Raw genomic sequence first — 25,408 nt, 5'->3', positions numbered from 1 at the left:
ATATATATTTTTCATCATTATCAATTTTCAGACATTCAAGTCTCTTGCTAGACTAATTTTCTAGAAGTGCTTGAAGTTTTCAAAAATAAGACAAAGTCGCATTTTTCCTACCCATAGTGAAAGCCCATACTTTTCTAGTTGTACTATTCATGAATGTGATAAAATATGATGTCCCCCTATAGAATTTGAAGATATAGATTCACATAGATCAAATGGTTCACTCATTTTCATACTTAATTTTTTCAATGGGCGAAGCATGCATGTTTTTTGTAGATAAAAGGCTTAGAGACTGAAAGATCTAAAAATTGAAGAAAAGAAAAGTACACCAAATAAGATAGTATTTCCATTTTTTTTCTAGATATATATCACTACAAAGGATTAAGATCATAGATAGCAATATTGACACATTTTTGCAACTAGAAAAAAAATTGTAGATGCATCTACCATCATGCTAAAGTCCACATTAGAAGACTTGTATTCAATTTCACATGTATTTAATTGAAAAATAAGTGCAACTTGTGATGCATATATAAACATAGTACATATGTAATTTTCACAAAAATATAAATGATCATTAAGCACAATACATTTGCAATTTTCACATGTGTTTTCATGGATGTAAAAAATACACTAGGGAGTTGTCGGTTGTGTTTGCACCTAGTAACTCCTCCCGGATTTATTTTCTACACTTTTGTGCATACTCATCATTATTTTGGTATACAATTAAAGCTACATTTTATTTTCCAAAACACATTAATAATAGAGTTTGATACAATAAAAATTTTAATGACAATATGAAATGGGAATGAGAATGAATAGATCTAGCTTACATTGTTATTTGAAGAATGCTATGTACATAGATTATATCTCATGAGAGAAGGTATAATCATCATCTCCCCATTTCTTATCACCTTATCCATTCCTTATCACCTTTTCCATTATCATACTCGTCATGCTTTGCATTACTTTTTACTTGGCTTCCAACTTTTTATTCATTGTAGTATTGCTCCTATAGATGTCAAACATGTAAACTTAGAAATATCTAAAATGCTCCATTCTAAAACTTAAAAGAGACAACTTAACACAATCTACTAACTATGGTTTGTCACTTATTGTGATGGGCTTATAAGCCATCTCATGGAAAGTGGGATCTTGATCCAAATACTAGATTGTAAAATAAAAATAGCATCAATAATAAAAAAATCAATCAAAAATTTAAGTTTAAAAAACTAACCTGCCATGTATCAACACCTCTAGATAAAAAATGTAGACAATTCAAATTCCTCCATGTGGATTCATTGTGCCCCCCTTTATTGTGAGATAAAGTTTCTATGCTCAAGCTCGGTGCTTCAACCCACCCTTGATAATTTGTAGAAGTCAACATAGGTATAGGACCCTAGGCATAGTTTCACTCTCCCTTTGTTTTCCACCTCTCTAGTTTTAGTTAGGACCCTTTTATAGCAATAGTTATTTGGATCCTTTCTTGTGTCCAATAATCTAGAAGCCTCAAAATGCATGGGATCTAGAAACTTTGCATGCACTAGAGAAATCACAACTTGGAGCTTAACAACTTCTTGATCACAAAAGGGTGTAAATTAATCTCTATACTTAGTATGGATTATGCTTCACATGATGCTCAAGAGTTCATTTCCCCTATAACACAATATTAGGGAGTTTGGAAATCTCCTAATTTCCATTTTTTAAATACTAAAAATGTGGCACACGGATAGCATGTCCATAAGTTTCTCAAAACCATATGATGTGATCTATCATTGGAAAGCGCTTGAAAATTTGAATCTATTGAGCTATAGAGCACTCGATTTGAAGTTATAGTGTTCAAGTTATGACAGATCCAAAGATTTGACCATGTGTCCCAAACTTATGGGAAATTCCCATATTCCCCAATATGGTTTTCTATGGTCTTGGAAGACTCTGCCCATGCTAGTCAATGTGTACTACACACATGGACTATATTGTTCTTTCTTGGCTTCAATTATTACTTATTCATGTGGTTGGGATTTTAATAAAAAGGAAATATGATCACTCCCACAAAAATAGATTGTTAAACATCTCCTACCATGATCTTTCCCTCTATGCATTCATCCATGGCTATTGGCACTCTCTTGGGATTTCTTAAATAATGGACATGTAGATTCAATTTTAATCGAGGACTGTCAAGCTATTTGTGAGGCTGACTTGGGGGGTTCACTATATGTAAACACTCTATATCATGTATGTTCAAGGCCTATTTAAAAATATCCTTGTTTTTGTATTTCCTCAAAATAAAAAACTTCTTTTCCATTCAATCTATAAATTATCTGTTTACATCGCACCATTTTATATGTAAAAAATGTTTAGAGATGGTATTTAGAAAATTCCTTCTTTTGAACCAACATGATATGCTTACATACTTATGAGTGAGCCACTTGTTAGAGGAGAGGGATAGAGATAGGGGCAACATAGAGCAATCAACTCTCTCTATGTTTATTTTCATTATTCTCACCCACATAGTGTACAAGAGTACATCTAACTTAGGTCTAGTGACTACCTCTCTAACTCTAGTTAAGTGAGTTATCGACTTATTCAAGACACACACATGATTGATAGCTACACACAATCGGCTATCATATCGGTAGATAGTAGGTGAACTAAGCTTGAATACCTCAACACTCCCACTCAAGATCAAGTCACTACCTACATCCCAATCATTGATCTAAAATGAGTGAGCTTATCTCTACTGAGGGATTTGGTAGAGATATTTGCCACCTTGGTCTTCAATCTTCACATGTATGAGGTCTATCCTACCTCCAGCACCATTTTCGTGATAATTTGGTAATGTAGCTCTATGTTCTTTGACCTGGCATGATAAATTGGATTGCTTGCAAGGATCACACTGCTCATGTTATCACAATACAACATGACTAGTTTATCTGCATGAATCCCCAAGTCATCCATTAGCTTAACCAGCCAAGGAGCCTCACATGCAGCCAATGTTGCATCCATGTATTCTGCTTCTATACTTGAGAGAGCCACAATAGGTTGGTTTTCATTACTCAAATTGGCCATGCTTCTTCCAAGACCAAATGCATATCCACTAGTTGATCTCTTATTATACATACATCCAGCCCAATCTGCTTTACAATAACTTATAAGATCAATAGGCTTACTATGATCATAGAGTAGCCCATAAGGCGATGTACCCTTCACATATCTAAAAATCCTTCTCACAGCATTTAGCTTCTAGCTAAGGTTTCCTTGGCTAGTGCATAACTCAAGTATGATCTAGTGATAGTGAGACTACCAACCATTTGTCTATACATAGTCACATTCTCTATCACATTTATTGTATCAATAGCTAGCTTTACATTTTTCTCCATTGGTTTGTCCATGGGTTTCCATTCCAGTGCATGCCATACTTTTTCAACATATTCTGTGCACATATACTATTATTGTATCATCCATATCCCATAATGTATCCCAAGGAGATCACTATGTGTAAAAATGTATATGAGGTGACTTCAAAAAATGGGAATATAAAAACCGATAACCTTAGAAATTTACATTCACAGAATGAAATATTTTTAAAGGAAAAAATTTATTCACAAAAGAGGTTTTTATATTTCATAAGTAGAAATTTGAATAGAAGGGTATCGTTAATTATAAAATTGACTTGGACTTTTATAGTCTTAATTGAGGACTATTACAATTCTATGCAAGCCTTGGAAATGGAGCAGTTATGTGTAAGTATATGCCTTGTATAGGGCATGGATACCTTTATATCTTCTAGAGTTATTACTCAAGAGATCAACCTTGACAAGATCAAGATGCTAGTTTAGGATGGAAGATATGAATGCTACAAAGTATACCCATGGAAGGATATTTGAACTGTAGAAACTGGGTTAGTTCTCATTAGTAATGTTGTTATTACTTCTTTGCTAAGACAAGGACTTCAAAAAAGTACACATTTCCTATTCGTACAATTCTATTAAGATATTGAAAATGACATCCAAAATAGCTCAATAAACAAGCATAGTTGAGTAATAGCTAACTAGAATTATTACTAGTTTCCTCCAATTAGTTTGTATTCCCGATGTAACCTCTCTTCTTTTGACATGCAAGGTGGGCAAGCTATCAAACACACCATGCAAGGTGGTTTGCAAGGTGTGTTATCTCCTATTTAGTAGGTTGAGATCTTAGGGATTATGAGATTCAAAGATGAATTGTAAAGACATGTAAAGGTAACACAATTTTGTGTGTTTGCTAGGAGGGGGTTCTATCTTCCCTTTTGTTACCTCTATATAGAGTGGGGTTGGATCCTTCAAATTTAGCTTACTAAATGCTATCCTTCAGATGGTTTACTACCCTCCTACTAAATTTCTACATTAGTTGAATAGGATGAATAGTGAGGTTGGCCCCTTGGCTAAAATTGTGAGGTTAGCCAAGAAGGCCTACATACTTCTAGGATCCCCTTGGATTGTAGGAAAGTTTTGATATGGATGGCATCTATTTATCACACAGATCAAATTTTCACTATGTCTAGAATGTTGCTACATCTCTTAAGGGAATTAGCTAGTTTTCCCACAACTATTTGAATAGGATTGTGATGGTGGATGAGAAATGGAAGACTTGTAAGGAAAGTAAAACATTATACTTCTAAGAAACCTATTGTAGGACACAATCTAAGCATACTATTAGTACAAGTAGAAGAAGGGTATTAAATTGAATAGGAGTCAACTCAAGCATTTGCTAAAGATGGAAAAATGTGAGGAGAATGTACATGAGCTTTCTAAAAATGCTCGATCCAAAAAGGATAATGTTTAAGACCATCATCCAAGCCAAGAAATCTTAGATGAGAATGAACCTCCATTGAAAAATGTTGAAGTAAAGAAAAAATTACATATTAAGAAGCATGCTTACAGCTTCTTCTTCCGAGAAACATAATGTAGCTTTGAATGAGTTTTGTGATGGTAAGTTCATCCTTGATTGAGATGCATAAGATGGCATGGGTGTCAAGGAAAGCTATTTTGGTTTCTTGGAACATAAGAGGTATCCAATGGAAAAAAGGTATGCTAGATTATAGACCAACATGAGCCTAGAGGAGATTAAGATAGATTAAGTTGATGTAAATATTGACCTATTCCAATGTTGGCTCAATACTGTGTGTATTTCTTGTTTCTTTTTGGTTCTCTGAGCACTCTTCAACTAAGAAAGAGAAAGGGAAATGCCCTTGTGTATTTGGAACATGGTGTTTCAACTATCACATGATTCTTGAGTGTTATTTCCATGCCCACATGCACGTATCATTTATAGATGGAAGAGAGGGAATCTCTATATACACTCAACCTTTTAAGCTCAAATAAAAAATTCAATACCTATTTGTACAATCAACCTTGTGAGATAACTAAAGCTAAACCAAATTCAATTACATATGAAGAGAATTTGTCATACGTAGAGAGAAACTAAGGATTCTATATAGAGAACTCATATATACACAATATGCTTACTTGGTTATGTAACTAAGGTTGATTACACACTAGGAGGAATCCACATCCACCACAATTCACGGGTTGTGGTCATGTTTACGCGGCCAATATCCCCTACCTAGTTATTGTACATCATCCACGCCCAAGCACACACAATTATATATCTACTCCAATAAAGGTCATTGGACTTAGTTAGATTTGGACCTTCAAATTTATAGAAGAAAGCAATTGGTTTAAGCACTAAGATATGAATCACTTTGACACATTGGTTGGGCATTTTGGTTAGTAAAAAATCTTGATGGACAATCTTTCAAACTTTAAACCTGGGTGTATGTTAGCTTCGTGGTGTGTAGCTGGCATACGATATGTGATTTGATATTAGTGGATAAACATACGAAATTATTATAGTAATGTAATTGCATTATATGGCTCATTATTAATTGATAAGCCCTCTTTACCCTATTCAAGGCACTCCCATACTTATGATTGCTCGCTTTCAATTTTCAAAATCTATCTTATTTCAATTGATGGTCTATCATTGAATGAAATCCACCCTTTCTCTCTCCCCCCTCTCTCTCAAAAGATCCTTCTTTTTTTAAAATTCAGGAAAAGGGGAGTTAAAGCATATCATCATGCCATGACCAAGGCCTACAATCAAGATGGGATTACTTGACTTCATATGATTGCAACATTTTTAGCACAGTGTCGTAACGATACGCATCTACCATTGCAATCCTGAGAGCATAATTTTCTGCCATAATTTTGGACTTTTAAGTCAGCGCCATTATGAGTTTATTTTCCATTGTGTGTATCTTTTGTGTTTGCATTATGCATGAGCACATGTAGTTAGGCTAGGCACGATTTCTTCAATGCAGTCATGATTTTTTGTGTACAAGCATGGCTTGATTAATTCCATTGCATGGACTCAAATTTGCAAACTGCATGACTGAGTAGCATGAAGTTCTTTTCTAAAGCATGTTCTTGATAGGGCACAATTCAAGGAAAATTGGTCTACATGAAGGATCCTGTTTTCAAGACTCAAGGCATTAAGGTCTACAAAAGTCAATGACATCTAAGTGGGCATTGCAACATCCGATATTTGTATACTTTGATGAGAAAAAGGAAACTTGCTATGGTGTGATCTTAGGTGTAAAGTAGAAAAACTCTTAAAGAAAATGTTTCATTAGCAATATGAGTTTGACCACACAGCTCTTGTTGAAGGGCTTTGGAATGTGGAAACCTTTAAAGGTTTCAATGATAGAATTCAAGACAAAGATAATAATTGTTGTTATAGGGAAGAATTCCAAAATGTAGAGAGAGTAAAGCGTTTTAATAGCATATCCATTAATACAATGCGCTCTTGATGGCTAGAAAAGAGAGAAGCTACTAAAAAGATATTAAGGGTTACTTCATTCAGCCTTTTCAATGAATTTAGAGCCATCTATCTACAGCAAATTGGATGACATAATCAGTGACTTTTAAGAATGCGTGTTTTCAATAAAGCATAAGAAAGCTAAATCTAGAAGTCGATAAATTAGGCTTTCCAAGTGGCGGAGCAAGGGGATAAAAAGCTAAGGAAGGGAACGAAAGAGGGGGGGACGAAACGCGGACGAAGGAGTAGACTTAGTTAGTTAAAGCTGACGATAATGAGGGAAGATGATGAAGGTCACACGGGAAAGACAAGATGATGAGACGAAGTCACCGATAGAGTCAAAGATGAAGAGACGATTGAAGTAGAAGAAATGTCGAAGTAGCTCAGTAGACCAAAGATGCTACAAAAGACTTCAACAAAGACGAAGGTGGGAAGGAAGTTGAAGACTGATTGAGAGGACGAGTTCTATCCAACAGCATCAATGAACATGAAGCGATGGAGAGATGACGATGGTTTATCTTGATCAAAGAATGTTGTGGTGTCAAAGGTAATCTAAGGAGGGAGTCGAGGACATGGACCGCTACATTGTCAAAAGAAAACCGGTCTCCTTTGTGGTCACCCTTTTGACAACGAATGATTGCTCCCTTTGGTAGGTCCGCGAGTCTTCTCTGCATTTCTCTCTCTGTGAACCCTTCTCGATTGTTGGATAGGCTTACCACTCACCACCTTCAATAGCTCGCCGCCATGTTGGTCTACGAGGATTTGCTCTAAGGGATTCGTTTTTTATTAAGCCTTATTAGAAACGCCATTTCGAACGGAGCCATAACTATGCTAATCGAAGGCTTTGTTGGTGGGAAATTAGAGCTGCAATTTTTACACTAGATAGCACTTAAGGCATTGGTGTTGTTTTATGCCACCACAACCGGTTCTGCTTAGCTTATTATGTACCAATCTACATCACTACTTGATGTCTAGGAGATGAGCTTTTTTCAAACTCCTTCCCTTACAAGGAGATCTTGAATGGATGCTCGACAGTAATTTTGAAGATGCTATTCGTGATCTCTGATAGGAGCAAAATTTATGAGTTAATTTCTTAAAGTTTGCATTTTCTAAGTACTCACACCTGGCTTTTCTGTAAAATCTCAAGCAAAACATCACTTACCTATTTAGATCTTCATGGCCACAAGAATTGATAGAAAGAATAAGGCATCAGCAAGTTCATTTCATTCATCAAAGCATGCTTCAATCAATGCATATCAGTTTGTTCTCACATACTCATCACATGCCAACTTACAACTGTGTAATCCTCTGTCCATACCTTCTCTATAAAACCTCTTTCCTTCTTCATTTTGTGAGTGGTTCTCTTACCTCAGATGATTATTTCTTTGTATCTTGTTCCCAAATACAAAGCAAGTTTGAAACTTATCCTTGAACACTAATGCCTTTGAATCTTCTACTCCATGTAAATACTTTAAAATTGCGTTTTCTTTATTATCCTTTCTTCCCATCTTGCTAAGCATCCTTGCAATGAGCGACTTCACGAACTCCCTGTGTGAATTCCGTGTGACAATGGACGCAACACCATGTTGATGAGCTTCATGCATGCAAGGAAAGCCCTATTTTATCTTTTCTCACAGATGCATACCTAAAGCAAGAAAAGAAAAATTGAAGCAAACAACCACTACCGAGGTTGGAGTTGGGGCTGTGATTGAGACATTGAGTTCTGGGACTAGAGGTATTAACTTGTTGCCTGTTACCTTTAGGCCAGCTTTTCATATTTTAGGTAATCAGTCAGGGCATAACTTATAATGAAATACAAGGAATTAGAGAAAACGAATGTCCTAGGTGGATGTGAGGATTACTATCATGGGCGTGCAGTTCATTGTGCAACCTAGTGTTTCTATGCTTAATGGTGCTTATGGTACCTTGCATACATAGGTGTATGTGCATTAGCATGTTCATATCGTAGATGTAATGTGGGCTAAGTGTGATTATATAGAAACGAGAGTGCCTAATGTAAGTGTGTGTTGTATTGCAAGGTAGGTTTAACCTAGCAGTATGATTGCATGTATAAGTGGTGTGATTTGTACTTAGCATATGTGCACTAATGTGGGATGTGCCTAAGCATGCATATGGTAGGAGTTTGTCCAACATCCCACTACAATGAGCTCATGTATCACAAAATTTTAGTTTCATTTTTGAGACAAGGATACATCAACCATGTCATCACATGTGCTCGCATTGCAATGTGGAATATGGGGCCAATTTTGTTTTTCTAGGACAGGCTCTAGAAAATTTAAATATAACCTAATACAAACAATATGCCAAATAGAAGATCCCAATCATTATGCATTCAAGAAGCCTCTCATCCTTTCATTGCTATTGGTCCTATTGCTATGGACTTTATGCTTGTCATTCATAAAATCAACAACAAATCAAGCTGCAACAATTTGATAAATTTGCAAATGTACTAAGTATATGTATTTACATCGGGATATCTTATTAGCAAAAGCAACCAAAGTTTTTTGTGTCACATTGTCATCTTGTATTTGCATTGGAGTCTTAACATGATCCTAAAGGTTAAGGTTGATGAAACAAACATTCAATGTTATCCACTTTGATGGAAAGTTACAAGCATGCATTTTACTCCTTTTGACTGCCACGACAGATTATTTAATAAGAATCTGAAGCTTTGATTCAAAACAAGGGAATACAATTTAACCAACACTTGTTACAAGTTGTGCACCTCGGATGATGACTATGGTCCTTTTGTCCTAGCCCAAGACCAAAGAGTTGAAAGAACACATTAGGGTTTAATAGTCACTACTCAATCAGGGTTAAGATTGACCAAACGGATGTACAATGTTCTCCATTTGCTAAATTTACAAACGCCCATATTATACCCTTCGACTGCCATGATACATCCATTAAGAATCATAAGCTCCAATAGAGCCAACACGGTGCGGGTGGTAGCGGTCGACGAATGACCTGTTGTTTAGCAGGTAGGGCTGGTTGGCTGTACTTGGAAGTGGTAATATGATCATCTGGAGAAGAAGAAGAAGAAGAAGAAGAAGAAGAATTATGGCTAACATGGACCTGGTCGCCGCAGCCCTCAGCCTCATGCGACGAGCTGGCGTTCTGAAGCTGCTGGACTCTCTGCTTGTGGCACTTGTATGCGGGCGCATAAGCAACCGATCCAAGCATTGCGCCTACCACGCACAATGAGACTGAAGTCCCAAGCAATCCTGATACTCTGCTCTGGGGCATTGTAACTCGGTAGATATTGTCGATAACGATACTCCTCCAAGGCGCTGGAATCCCTGTGAATGGACTGAAGTATTACAACGCACCGTGTTTATATGCTGATGATACCAATGCGCAGTCCGCCGCTCTTCTTGATCACCTTTCTAATTAGTCGAACAGCAACGATATTATTACGAGTCGTTATGGTATAAGTGAGTACTAATATTATACGAGCTACATATTTTCCGCACACAGATATTTCAACATTGGGGCAATAGTTCCAAAGCCAACTACATAGAACTCAACAAAGGATGGTTGGACACGAATAGATTGATCGATTTATCGAAGTCGCACATCTGCAACAATAGTAGCCAATAGTCCATCCAAATAGGCGGCCAATAAAGGATGGTTAACACAAGGAACTGTGAACCACTTCCTTTACAGGAAATTCTTATTATAACTGGTAAGAAGGTCAACCAAACTAGAAAGAATGCAATTATATTATGTAGTAATGTATTGTATAAATAATATTAATGTTAAGAAAACCAGCAAATCTTTGTCTTTATGAGTTACTTCTAGAAGACAATCCACAAAGCAACCTTCATTCTATTGATGGAGACATTATGTGGTCGCTACTTCAACTTTTCTATGATAGATATATTTGTGTTCTTTATGGGTCATATTCCGTTGTGGTCGTGTTAAGGGCTGAAGGTCTACTACCAGGGCTTTAGTGCAAAAGAGGAGTTTAGGATTCAAAGTTCAGGAAGGGGAAATAGATTGGGGTTTAATAAGATCCGGGATTTCGAAATGATTTAGGTACGGAAGAAGAATTCAAGCTTTTTCTCTATGTATTTAGCATACATGAATGGAGGAAATAACTCTATCTTGATTACATCAAATGCCTCTCGATACATACATCATATCATAAAGGATATTTTCAGATTCTCAATTCAATTATGAATATCAAATGCATGTTTTAATGACTTTTATTTCAAGTACATAGATGGATTTCAACCCTTTGGAACAAGTATTATGTTGATAGACTCAAATACATTCAAGATTTGGGCCAAAGATACATGAAATGAATTGAAGAAGCATAATTTTAGCTTCAGCCCTGTTTTAAAACAAAAAATTCCAACCCATAATCAAGCTCAAAATGAGTGCATAAACTCATGAAGAAGCTCCTATAATCATTAATGAACAAAGTCCTGATGAAAAGAGGTCATTTCCTTCCATTACAACCACATAAATCTCTTGTTTGCTCATAAAAATGGACAATAACAGTGGACTGTCCTGTTTATGATTGGTTATTTCAGCCCATAACAGCCCATATACCTTCAAAATCCTCACCCTTTGCTTGCCCCAAAGTCACTCAAGTACTTGGGTACAAGTCGGCAAGGCTTCATTGGACCAAGAATGAGGTAGACACAATGAGAGAAGTCGTGCATAAGAGCAGGCTGAATAATTTTCCCTCAGATTTCTCCCTTTTATAGACTGTTTCAACATGCATTTTCGTCAGACCAAATGGGCAGAGAAGTGGAGCTCTCACCGTGTTTACATCTTCAGCTTCTGGGCTTGTTGATCTTCAGTTTGCATGCTCCAAAGCATGCACCATAGCTTCAGCTTTCTCCAGTTGTGCTCAGATTGTGCAGCTCGTATTTTACGCCGAAAAAATGCAGGCTGCTCTCTGCTCAGGCCCAGGTCACTTTTTGACCTACCCAGGTCACTTGCTGGTCACTCAAGTCTATTACTTCAAGTCCCCTGTGAACTTATTGGACTTTTGGTAACTTTTGGCATTTTTCTCGAGTTCTGACTATATTTTTGCACCTGAATCAATGTGATTTATCCTGCAGACTGTCAATTACTTCCAGTTGACCAAGTTGTAGATTCCCATAGACTTATTTTTCATCAATATACATGGTATAACTGAAAATTATATACTAAATACAAAAGAACTTATGTAACTAAGTTGGTTATTGGATAACAATGTCTGAATTTTGTATGCAAATTCCTCATATAACTCCCAGTGAAGTTCTTCTGTGTTCATAAGAATCCCATGATTTATATTATGAACAGTAAACTCTTTGACATTCACCCCCTCCTAACCTGCACATCCTCCGGCATGTGCCATTTCATAAGATTATAGGTCAAGGAGGGTCTTCTTCTGATATATCTTCATCTTCATTCTCTAAGTCTTTTTCTTGCGGCATGTCTTCAAGTAGAGGGCTCATATCTAAGTCATCAAGTTCATAAGTTGAAGATTCTCTTCGTTTGAAGAGTTTGATTCGTTTGGCGGCTATTGGTATCTTGATCATGGTCCCATTCTTTTCAGCCAAAGAGTAAGTAGCATTATTATGTACTACTTTTACAACATATGGTCCAAACCATCGCTTGGCTGACTTCCTATGAGCACTATATTGATTGTCCAGGCTGCTATCACAGACAAGTGCCTAATCATTCTCTTGAATAGTTCTTGGATGGAGTCGATGATGCTTGTCAAACCTCTTCTTACTCTTTAATCTTGCCGTTTTCAGCCTTTCAATGGCTGTTTTGACATCTTCTGGCCTTCTTTCGAGTTGCCTTATGCGCAGAGACAACAACTCTTCTCTATTCATGCCTTCATCCCAAGGTAAGATACTCCATGTGACAATGGATTCCTCAATATGCATAACAGGTGGCTGTCCATATATAAGTTCAGCCGGCATATATCTTGTCACTGCACTATGGGTAGTTCTATCAGCCCATAATGCGAATGATAGCATTTTAGGCCATTCCCTCATCTTTTCTTTGCATGATTTTGCTAAAGCTTTAAGAATTGGTTGATGAACTCTTTCACTCTTACCATTGCCTTCACGGTTGTAGGCTGAAGTAAGAGATAGCTTAATTCCCAATTGAGCAAAGAAATGGCGAGCCTCATCAGCATCCAATTCTCCTCTATAAGCAATTACTTTAGCAACACATCCATACCTGCAAAATACTTCTTCAAGTAAAAATCTACAAACAACATGAGTAGAATTTATTGTCAAGGCTTTTCCTTCCACTTGATTTGTGAGATCTTCTCTAGCAAGTACTAGATATCTCATGTTCCAAATTCCTGTAGGCATGGTTACTAAATCAAGAACCCATCTATAGTGAATGGATAAAGGATAGGCAAGTTGAAGCCCATCTCTATGCTTTACCATAGAGTACATTTAACAAACATGACAAGACTCAACAAAATGCTCAATGTCTTTATACATGTTTTGCCACCAAAATTTCTCTTTTATTTTGGCAAAAGTGCCCCATATGCCTCTATGACCAGCCAACAGGCTTTCATGAAATTCTTGCGTGACCTGTCTTTGAGTCTTTTTGTCACCTAAGACACGAACAAGCACCCTTCCTTTCTTTTTCGCATGCCTCCAAAATTTTTAGCCAATCATCTGCATAATATTCTTCTTTAAAGTGTGAACAAACCATAACAAAACATTGAACATGTTGTTTACTAGCTGTCCATTGTCCTTCTTTGGTTGTTTCATCCTTCCTTGCTGATGAAAATTTTGTTTTAGCGGCTGAACTTGTTGTACTTACTGTAATTTTTGTTATACCTGCATTTTTGACTGTTAAATCCACATTAGATTCAGCTATACTTGCTGTTTTCAGATTTGTACCTGCATTTACAGCATCATTTATAAACTCTGATTCTTCTTTATCCATCATTTCTTCTTTATCCCTATATCTGGCACGCGAAAGCATGTCAGCAACTAGATTATCTCTACCTACAATATGTTTCAAATCAGGATTTAAGGATTTAATATAGGCTATCCATCTTAGCATGGCTATGTCGCGAGTGGAACAATTGGCGATCATGCCCAAGAGTGGAAGGCAATCTGTTTTAACTATAACATGTGCGCCCATGAAGTACTACTCCCCAAAGTTCTCTTTTAATTTGAGCATACCTTCTTTGTCGTTCATTAAGAACCTTCGCTCCAAAGCGGATTACATATATGTTGCCTTCAAGGTCGTCTTGACCAACTTCCCATCCTATTCCAATAGGACTTGTGTCTACTGTGAGTATAATGGGCTGTCCATTAGAGTAATTAGCCCACTTTAAAGTGGGGGCTGAAATCAGCATTTTCTTGAGTTTCCGAATAGCCTGAGTATGTTCTTTTTCCCATATAAACCTTTGACCCTTTCTTAGCAGCTGATAAAGACTTTCAGCAACATGAGCAAAATGTGGTATCCAAATAAGGTAGAAGACACATGCACCAAGAAATCTTCTCACCTCTGAAACATTTGTACATTCTTTCTGCATTTTGCTAATAGCATCTATTTTGGATGGAGAAGGCTTTCGGCCATATGGACCACACATATGTCCGACCACAAGGACTTCTTCGACTCCAAAAACAGATTTAGCTCGTGAAAGAGTAAGATGGACTTCTTCTAATTTAGACAAGATTTGAGCACAATAATTAATATGATCAGAAATAAACTTTTGACATTCAAGTTCATTGAGTTCTTCATTTTTCTCATGAACTTCACATCCTTTGATTGGAACATCATCAAGAAAAGAAAGAGTTAATTGAGGAATATAATCCCTCAATACTTTATGCATAGCATTCATCATGTGAGCTACTGAATTCGTAGCCCCTTGAGGTAGAGTACACATGCGGACTAGGCCAAGAGGCGTCTTCATTGTGGTAATGTCTCGGCTTTCCAAAGCAAGCTGAAATTGGTCGTAGCCTGAATACAAATCTCCCATGGAATAGATTGCCCTACCTGCAAAAGCTTCAACAAACTCATCAACAATTGGCCATGATCCAACATTTCTAATAGTGACTTTATTGACGGGTTGTAAATCTTGAATGAATCGCAAAGATCCATTCCTCTTAGGTACGGCAAACCATCAGTTGGAATATGGAGCTGAAGATGGCTCCAATATTCCCATTTTTATCTTTTCATTTAGAAGTTCCAATAACTTAGGCAAATGAGCCCTTGGAACCGGAATTGGTTTAAGATTCCAAGGAACATGTGGGACCGTAAAAATCACCATTGGTGCCACAATGCTTGGATCCACACAGCCAATTTCATGTGGTTGAAATGAAAAGGCTTTGCCATGATTCTGTAACATCTGCATGAAGATTTGGTTTTCAGCCGACAAGAGGAAAGAGTCTTCACCAATTTTCAACTTTTGTAGACTTTCTGCTGTAAATTGGTGACCAATATCTTTAGGATCACGAAGGCTTGGCTATTTGGATACCCTTTTTGCCAGTCCTTCGCTTTCAGGCAGTAGAGGAGTAGCTACCGGCTTGGCCTTTTTATCAATTGTTTTATACTTTGTTTCTACTCTTACTTCATCCTTGTTTGGCTATCCAAAAGCTTCATAATCTGTAAATTCTTGAATTATGTCATACATATCCAATGTACATACCTATATGGACTGATTTTCAGCATGAACGACTGTATAAATTTCAGCCATTGTATCATTATAAATCAGCCCATAAAATAGTCCTAAAATTTCTTCCTCTTTAGGTAAAACATCAATTTGCTTCAGCTCTTGTTCCATATGACACAAATACTTTCTTTCAGCCTTGTTCATGGCTGAAAACTGTTTATAACAACCCACACTATTGGCTGTAAAAACCTGCAAATCAGCTTTTGGCCTTGCCTCCTTTATATGTGGAGGCAATTTTTTGTGACATGATGCACTGCCATAGCCTCCACTTATAGCAGCGCTACCCGAAAACCCTTAAATTCTCAGGCATTAGGAAGAAAATGATAATGTCTCAATCGATCCCTATTTCAATGGTGATTAACACAGACGGTCAGGAATTGGACAGCTTTTTCATTATCCTTACTTCTTATCCGAGCATATGATAAACCATCATCAATAGCCTTTGTCTCTAAACGAGACTTGAAAATAAATGGTTATCCAAGAATGATAGGATAGCTGCAGGAATCTTGAACAAAGAAATGAAATTCATCTTTTACATTACCAATAGTAACTTGTACATAAGGACATGCTGCATAAAGATCGCTAGAAGAGTTATTGGTTGCCTTCATGCACCATCCTCGGTCCACATCAACGGGCCATCCACCATTCTCATAGAGACTTCTTGACATAACAATTAATTTCCGAACCATGGTCTATAAGGGCAATGGATGGAGTTTCTTTTTCAGCGATTTTAACAATGGTTTCAGTAGTCGCCCTTGCCCAATGGGTACGGGAGTAGTGACTACTAGGAATAAAGTGAGCTTCACTTTCTTCTTGCATGTTGTGAAGAAGAGCCTCTTTCTTACGCATGGGCTGCACTTTAGATTGAGAAGTCCCCACCACAATGGCTTGTTCAATTTCTGCTTCATAAATGTCTTCATCTTTGGCTTCTATGGCTGCAATCAATTCTTTGATTGCCTCCAATCAAATCCCTTGAGTTTTCAGCTTCTCTTCATCTGCAAATACACATGAAGTACTTGCAAAAAAGCATATACAGATTCTTCACTTTTCTCACCAATATATTATCTTTTTCGTTTAATTACATCAATTATTACATCATGAAATCCTCGTTTTGCAATACCGAGAATTTCACCTAATGTAAATTCAATTCTACTTCCAAGAATCCTTTCTTCTAGGATCCGTTTAAGATCCGTTGCGATCTCTATGTCAGACTGCAACTTGTAACTGGGATGTTTATTTTTTCTTTTTCCTTATGTCTTCTTTGCTTGAGGGGCATCTCCCATGACAAACTCTGGCACGGTGGTGGATTTTTAGCAGCCTTCTATTAGTCTGGTTTACTTCTTGTTATGCGTTTAGTCGGTCCTGAAGAAGAAGAACCGGCAACATCTTCTTCTCTTTTCTTCTATCATGGCTTCTTGATTATTAATTTCAGCTAACCGGGCAAAAGCTAAAAATGAATCCACAGGCTCGGTCCAACCTGTTCTTCCTCGAATACATTGACTGGTAGTGGTTAAATCATCTTTAGCTACCTTGCTCCATGCGATCAAAGGCCTGCATCCACACTTTAGATTTTGCATTAGTTTTACATGCTTTAACAATTTCATTAGTTTGCTCAATTTGCAGCCCATAAGTTGCAGCATCAACAGCTGCATAGGCCGTTCTTGTTGCCAAATCCTCCAACTTTTCTTCATGCCACCGTTGCCGAAGTTTGGCTCAAGAGGAAGCCCGGTTTCGGTTGCATGAATTTTACCATCCTTTCAAAAGACTACTTTTTGTGCTTCAGCTTCACGGAATGCACCGCACTCCCTCTTGTCATGCTGAAGGCTATCACACTAAATACAGCGTCTTTTGAAGCCTTCTCGTACAGGCCTTTGGGCAGTTGACCGACCCCTTTCTTCTACTTTTACATCAAGCCTTTCCACTTTAGAATTAATCTCCGTTAGATTAAGATGGAGATCCTGCATGCTTTTAATTAGCTCGTCCATGACATCCTTCTTTGGAGATGGAATAAGGGATTGATCCCCATCTTAGGTGCAATCGCTCTCTTCGAGCAATCATATTAACTGCTTCAGTGACATCACTCCAAGCACTCTTTAATCCTGTCTCAGAGTCAGGGTTTTCAAGTCGATCAGTTAATTTCTCCTGAAGAGAAGAATCTGCAGCCTTTAGAAATAATTCAATCTTTTGACTTTCCATACCTTGTTGGTCGTCAGGATCTAGTTGGGCAAATTTGCTTTCAAATTCTCGATGAAGAGCAATGGCGGTTAGACCCTTATTGGGCCTTTCTACCCATTCGATGAAGACTTTCTTTGTCATAAGGCCAAAATCTTCAAGGAAAAATTCTTCTCGAAGAGCCTTCTTGAACACAGTCCATCCTGCATCTTTTTAGAAAAGACCATGAATTCGGTCCTGGAAACCATGCACAGCCAGATGGGCAAAATAACGGCTCCAGGCATGTTGAGGGACTCCAAAGAAGACCATCTTGTCAGTATAAAGGCAGATAAAAGAGGATACATTTTTCCCATTAAATTGCTTGAGCTCTTGTCCAACTGCTTCTAAGGCTTTAATGGCAGCAGTATCAATCCGCTCTTCTTCTTGTCTCCGTTGTTGTTGCAATTGCAACTGCTGCTGAAATTGCAATTGTTATTGTTGGCTTTCTTGCATTAGATGAATCAACTGTTGCAAGGCATCTCCTCCCGAACTTAATGATTTTCCCATTCGACTTCTCCTTCTGCAGCCGACCTTCACGTTAGGTTCACCACTGTCGTCGTGTTAAGGGCTGAAGGTCTACCATCGGGGCTTTAGTGCAGAAGAGAAGTATAGGATTCAAAGTTCAGGAAGGGGAAATAGATTGGGGTTTAATAAGATCCAGGATTTAGAAATGATTTAGGTACGGAATAAGAATTCAAGCTTTTTCTCTATGTATTTAGCATACATGAACGGAAGAAATAACTCTATCTTGATTACATCAAATACCTCTCGATACATACATCATATCATAAAGGATATTTTTAGATTCTCAATTCAATTATGAATATCAAATGCATGTTCTAATGGCTTTTATTTCAAGTATATAGATGGATTTCAACCCTTTGGAACAAGTATTATGTTGATAGACTCAAATACATTCAAGATTTGGGCCAAAGATACATGAAATGAATTGAAGAAGCATAATTTTAGCTTCAGCCTTGTTTTAAAACAGAAATTTACAGCCCATAATCAAGCTCAAAATGAGTGCATAAACTCATGAAGAAGCTCCTCTAATCATTAATGAATAAAGTCCTGATGAAAAGAGGTCATTTCATTCCATTACAACCACATAAATCTCTTGTTTGCTCATAAAAATGGATAATAATAGTGGGCTACCCTGTTTATGACTGGTTGTTTCAGTCCAATATAGCCCATATACCTTCAAAATCCTCACCCTTTGCTTGCCCCAAAGTCACTCAAGTACTTGGGTACAAGTCGGGCTTCATTGGACCAAGAATGAGGTAGACACAATGAGAGAAGTCGTGCATAAGAGCAGGCTGAATAATTTTCTCTCAGATTTCTCCCATTTATAGATTGTTTGAACATGCATTTTCGTCAGACCAAATGGGCAGAGAAGTGGAGCTCTCACCGTGTTTACATCTTCAGCTTTTGGGCCTGCTGATCTTCAATTTGCATGCTCTAAAGCATGCACCATAGCTTCAACCTTCTCCAGTTGTGCTCAGATTGTGCAGCCCGCATTTTGCGCCGAAAAATTCGGGCTGCTCCCTGCTCAGGACCAGGTCACCTTTTGACCTACCCAGGTCACTTGCTGGTCACTCAAGTCTATTACTTCAGGTCCCCTGTGAACTTAGTGGACTTTTGGCAACTTTTGGCATTTTTCTTGAGTTCTGACCATATTTTTGCACCTGAATCAATGTGATTTATCCTGCAGACTGTCAATTACTTCCAGTTGACCAAGTTGTAGGTTCCCATAGACTTATTTTTCATCAATATACATGGTATAACTGAAAATTATATGCTAAATACAAAAGAACTTATGTAACTAAGTTGGTTATTGGATAACAATGTCTGAATTTTATATGCAAATTCCTCATATAACTCCCAGTGAAGTTCTTCTATGTTCATAAGAATCCCATGATTTATATTATGAACATTAAACTCTTTGACACCATTAGATGATGCATTCCGTTGGTGATTTACCTCCACGTTTTAGTTTGAGTGTGACCTTGTGCATTTTAAGTTTATTGGGAGAGGCTTCTACCATGTGGTAGTGGGCTCTTGAATGGAATGCAATTAGATTTCTTAATGCTCCATTAGTTTGAAAGGAAATGTGGTGCACACCATGCCATGATCAAGCAACTTGTCCCCTCGAAGGTTCTCCTCTCAAAATGCCCAATGTGGGTTTCATTTCCAGGGCTTCATGCCATCTTTGATGTCAATATCAAGGGGATTGCAAGTGCACTTGGGAAAGAGTGGTATATGTTCCCCCCCTTGTTGATAAATGTAGAAGGGGATCAAATCGTCTATATTCTGTAGGGCTGTAGAGTGGAGAAGCTTTCCATATGCATGTTACTTGTGCTAGAAAGTTAGTATTTTTGCAAGGAAATGCCCTCAAAATGCCTTCATATGATAAAATAGGTAGAAAAAATGAAGTGACATGCACCACTTCACTTCGGATGCCAAGAGTTCTTAGGCAAACTAGGGAGGAAAGAAAGTGCCTACCATGGGCATGAACAAGGAACCACTGCATCCAAGTACTCCAATATTAGTGGTAGTATGAGCTCAGAGAAGGCAAGCCAACCACTCAAGAATGCCACAAGTAAAAGAAAATTCCCTATTCCTAACAATAAGAACTTCCCCCTTAACAAAGGGATGGATTACCAAAAAGAAAAAGCTGGGGAGTAGAAGTAAAGGAAGGATGAAGGGAGGTAAAGCATCCATTAAAAAACTTGCTAGAGATGCACAATGCTTCACTAATATATATGCCCCACTAAAATCTTTGGTGGGATACTACTTAATTTGTTTCTCATGCATAAATTTAATATTTGTTCTTGGAATGTGCATACATCTCTAGTGGGGGCTACTGAATCGACTTGGGCATGAACACCTAGATGGATGTCAAATAAGCATGAAGAGGACCTTATTTGCAAAAGTAAGACTTTGTTCTAAGCTAGATGAATTCAATCTAAACACATGTCTTTACTATAATATATTTATACATATGTACATTAGTCATGCATAGGTTGTGTGCATGTGTATGCGTGTACATGCATGCACATGTGTGTAATTAGGTATGTGCATGTTGTATGCATGTATATATGCATGTGTGTGTGTGTGTGTGTGTATGTAGAGTTGTTTTACTATAATTGAGACTTATTACTATAGTTAGACGATTTTTAGTCAATAGTCATTAAAGTCATTTGATTCTAGCATAGATTAGACTCTTGATTCTAATTGATTAGTTTTTATGCTTAATGTGCATCTCTATATGTCTCAAACACTATTACACATGCATCTTGATTTGTAGATAGCTCTGATCAACTACCAAAGTACATTTGATAACATGCCAAATATTCTAATCTATGACTATGTAATCTACATGTAGCATATTAGATCAATGACTTTGTATCATAATAGTTAGAGTACCAATGAAGAAGTCAACAATATTCAATGGCGTATGTATATATTAATGGGTAAACTATAAAAGTCATTGATCATAATTTGATGCCAGCAAGTTTGTTTCTAGGCTCTCATTAATCAACCTAGCTTGTGCTTAAGCTCTATTGGAACCCACAACTATAGTCCATGTGTAAAATATATTACACCACATGCAATTCAATCAACAAGTTAGAGACTATGCATGCATTTGCTTACAACAAGAATCTAGTGAATTTGATAAGGAAAACAAAAGTGCTTTTCGCTAGCAATAGTATGACCATAGTCAAGTTTAATGCTAGACAATGTACCAATACAAGCCAAAGTAATGTATGAAGACACAAAACTATGGAACCTAAGCCATAAGTGTATCTTGAGTTGTCAACTACAATAAAAATTCATATTATAAACCAAATAGTGATTTTGTAGGCAACAAACCTAATATTTGTTGAGACTGCAAAGTGGTAAAATCAGGGTAGATTCTCTCATCCCTATACCTTTTCATCAATTTCTAAGGATGTGTATAGAGATAAAGTCTTAAACAAAAAATGAAAAAAAGGGAAGCATATGTGTTCTTCAACCACCATAGCTGAGTAAAAAGGAAATATATGTTCATAATTCTTGATCTATCTAGGATTATAAACGCTTGCACATGGATTATTATCAAATAATGTGGTGCCCATTCATTTGTTGATTTTTGAGTCTTGAGTCTTTTTGAGGTCATTGATAACAGTAGTTGAGTGAAGGGAGTAGAGGCATATTGAAATTATTCAATTCAAAGTATTTGGAATATCCCATACAACAAAAAAAAGATCAAGTTACATGCCTTGTTTATGATGGTCACAATTAGAGGTTCATAAGTTGCACGCCATGTTAATGATAGACATACTCTTCTTGGGCTCCAAATCAATATGTTCCTTTTTATTGTAAGGGAGGGATCCAAATCAATCCGTCCCTATTCTTTTAGAGCATAATCAAAAGAACATAAACCTGGCATTGCATTCTCTACTTAAAGGTATCTATGCCAATCTTTGGAAATGTCTAAGCTAGCTTGTAGCTCGCAACCAAGACTATTAAGTTACCTCATGGTTCGCAATCAAGACTCATCACTCAACACTTCTTGTCATAAAATTTGCTCTAAAGCCTTGTTTTATAATTGTTCCATAATATTATGCCTCACATATTTTTCCATTTCATGTTCACCTACTAGTTAAGTTGACCTTAGAATACATTTGGTTGAAGGAATATACTCAACTCTTCTAAAACCACTTCTACATGGCCTTGTAAATTTTTCTAGTCTAGTTTTGAAGAAATAGAAAAATAAGAGAAGCTTGCTATTTCTAATTGATTAGATATGGAGTTTAATTATGGTAGTGTCCTAGTCTCCAACCACATAATTAACATCATCATTATTCTCTATCTCAGATGGATGTTGTTGTGCACTTTCACAAAACCAAAAGAACTCTTAAGTTTGCACAGGATGGCTTGGATTTTGATTTTCTTAATTTTTTTGATAGCGGTATTTGAGTTTTGATAAGTGAATACAAACTTGATATCTAGTAGGGTAGGAGCTTGAACTTGACTTTGGCTTTGATTTTCCTTATGCATATAACAATTTTGTCCAAATTGGATGTGTTGTATAGGATGAAAGGAGGAACTACATCAACATGTTCAATGAGTAACCTTGAGGAGAGGTAATATGTTTAGAGTCCTAACACTTGCACATCACTAGATGAAGGGTCATGGCACTACATTGCACTTTTTCTTATGTAGCACTGCATTAGGGCTTCATATACCTCTACTTCTTCAACTATTTCCATGTCATGAAGGATGATATATTGAACTACACGTTTTATATACATTGCATGATATGAGGCTTGTTGAAGCTATACTACACAACCCTAAAATCACATGCACAAGATAGTCATTAAGCACACATATTTTCCATGACACTTTAGGAAAATTCCAACTGTCAACAACAACCCTAGCTTGAGAGGGTGAATGGGGTTTGTTGAGATTAGGGTTGTGATTGTCTAGTCTAGCTATGAGAAGGGTCCAAACTAGTTTTCAACCTCATCTAGAGTGCTTGAGAGTGCAGGGGTGGAGTGGAGATATCCATTGAATTGTAAAGTTCTAGAGTGTAAGAGACTAAAAGCATAATCGAAGAACCTTGTGTGTATATATGCATAAAAGCACAAGCACTAGAATAGACACAAATGATTCTTCAATGCATTCATTTCTCTTTTATTTGCATTATGTGTGACGTCCATAGCATATCTTTTTGAATTGCATTTTCTTTGGTGCATGCATGCTTGGGTGCATGGTACATAAAATACGTAAGCATGTTTTAAGATAGATGCACAAGGGTCATCTAGGAGCCCATTCAATGGATACTAGTGTAATAACATGGATTACAATGAATTTTTTATGAGTAGGACCTACTAAATAAGTATAGAGCATCTTTAATATATGCAATTTAAAGCTTTGATTCAATAGTTTCCAAACCAAGGAGAAGATTCCCAAGACTAGTGGCACAAGCTAGAAAGGTTTTCCCAAGTCTATGTGTCACAAGCTAGAAAGGTTTTCCCAAGTCTACGTGTCACAAGCTAGAAAGGTTTGGGATGCAGGGATAAGTGGAGGTATTTCTGTATCATGAGAGCTACAAGAAACACTTTCCTCCCCCTTATATTTTAAGACCTCTCTCTCTCTCTCTCATTGTAAGATGTTTTTTTAAGGTTTTCCATGGCAAAGGAGATGAGTGTGTATATATGTAACACTTTGGATGTGCATACACACACACACACACACACACACACACACACACACACACACACACACACACACACACAACACATATATTCATGAGTATCTTCCCGAAGAGTAGTTGTAATTATCATGTGCATATAATATGATGAGAACTTTCAAGGAAATCAGGAATGTCACATTAGAAAACTCCATGAGAACTAACTCGATGATGCCAAGTGGTTGCAGCCTTTGTTGGTTTGCCATTCAGACCGAGCTCCTAGTTCATCAACTGAACATTTGTACAAGTGGCCACCATAATGATGTTGACTTCAAACCCACTATCTAAAAACATTATTGGTGGCCTAATTTTGCTATCGGAGAGAGATGATGGGAATAGTAAGGTTGGACAATGGTCTTGAGGGGATGGGCTCCTGGTGCACCTTCCAAACTTCTTCTTCCAATGTAGATGTAGTCACTTACTACTTTTAGGTCTAATAGATCACACTGATTTGACTAGCTTATCTTTAGCAAGTGCTCCTTGAATACTAAGATCAAATTTAGTAATTCCCATAAGAATGGTAATGGAAACTAGATCCCATGAAGTCTAGGTATCTAATTCAATTGGAAGGATCTCTATTGAGGTTGAAGCCTTGGCTTGGTGAGCAAGTTAAATCCCTTCCACCCTCATGAGTTTGGTAGAACTAGGAGTTGGCTATGGAGGCTGTATTGTGGCCGATAATTTGATGGTTTCATTTGGTCTTGGATATGCTAGTGCAAAACCTAGAACTGATGGAAGTCTCTACTACAATGCCAATGGTCCTATGATCCATTCCACACATGCAAGTTTGGAATCTAATACTAACACGGAATGTGGATCTTTGAAATTTTTTGATTCTTTTATCATCCACATAGAAATTATATGACATAGTGGATAGAATCTAAACAAGGAGTAGAGAAAGCACATCAAGTATGAGAATAATAAAAACTACTTTAATTTCAAACGAACTAATATAAAGAAGTCTTTGTCCACCCATGTGCTTCCACTATAAAACTTAGATGGCGATCCAAATAGATAAAATGTGAAGAGCTTTAGGAAATGTGGAAGAACTCTGATTGGGTGAAAGATAGATTGATGATGGCCCTAGAGGAGTCTTCCTTTTATAGCTTGTGAAGGTAATATAGTAAGCCTATCTAACCATATTGTTAACCTTTCCTAGTAGACCAGTAGATATTCTAGGGAATATTTTCATTACCACTTTCAAGTTGCTACCAATATATCTACTCTATCTAACCCAAAGGCTAGATAAACAAAGGTCACCTTTTTCCATCCTGTCACACACATCTCATCTAACATGCATGTTAGGAACCAAAAAATATGTGTCCTCACATATGGCTTCTACACATAATGGGGCCATAAAAATGTAGAGTACCATGGATCATCGTCAGCACCTTACAAGGTGGGGTAATGAGCATATCTAGCACCCCCTC

Source organism: Lygodium microphyllum, chromosome 19 (genome assembly GCF_053477565.2).
Source record: "Lygodium microphyllum isolate KBCC chromosome 19, Lygodium_microphyllum_v1.1.10, whole genome shotgun sequence".
Taxonomy (NCBI): Eukaryota; Viridiplantae; Streptophyta; class Polypodiopsida; order Schizaeales; family Lygodiaceae; genus Lygodium; species Lygodium microphyllum.
The sequence above is the reverse complement of the archived record's forward strand: the minus strand, read 5'-3'. Positions refer to the sequence as shown.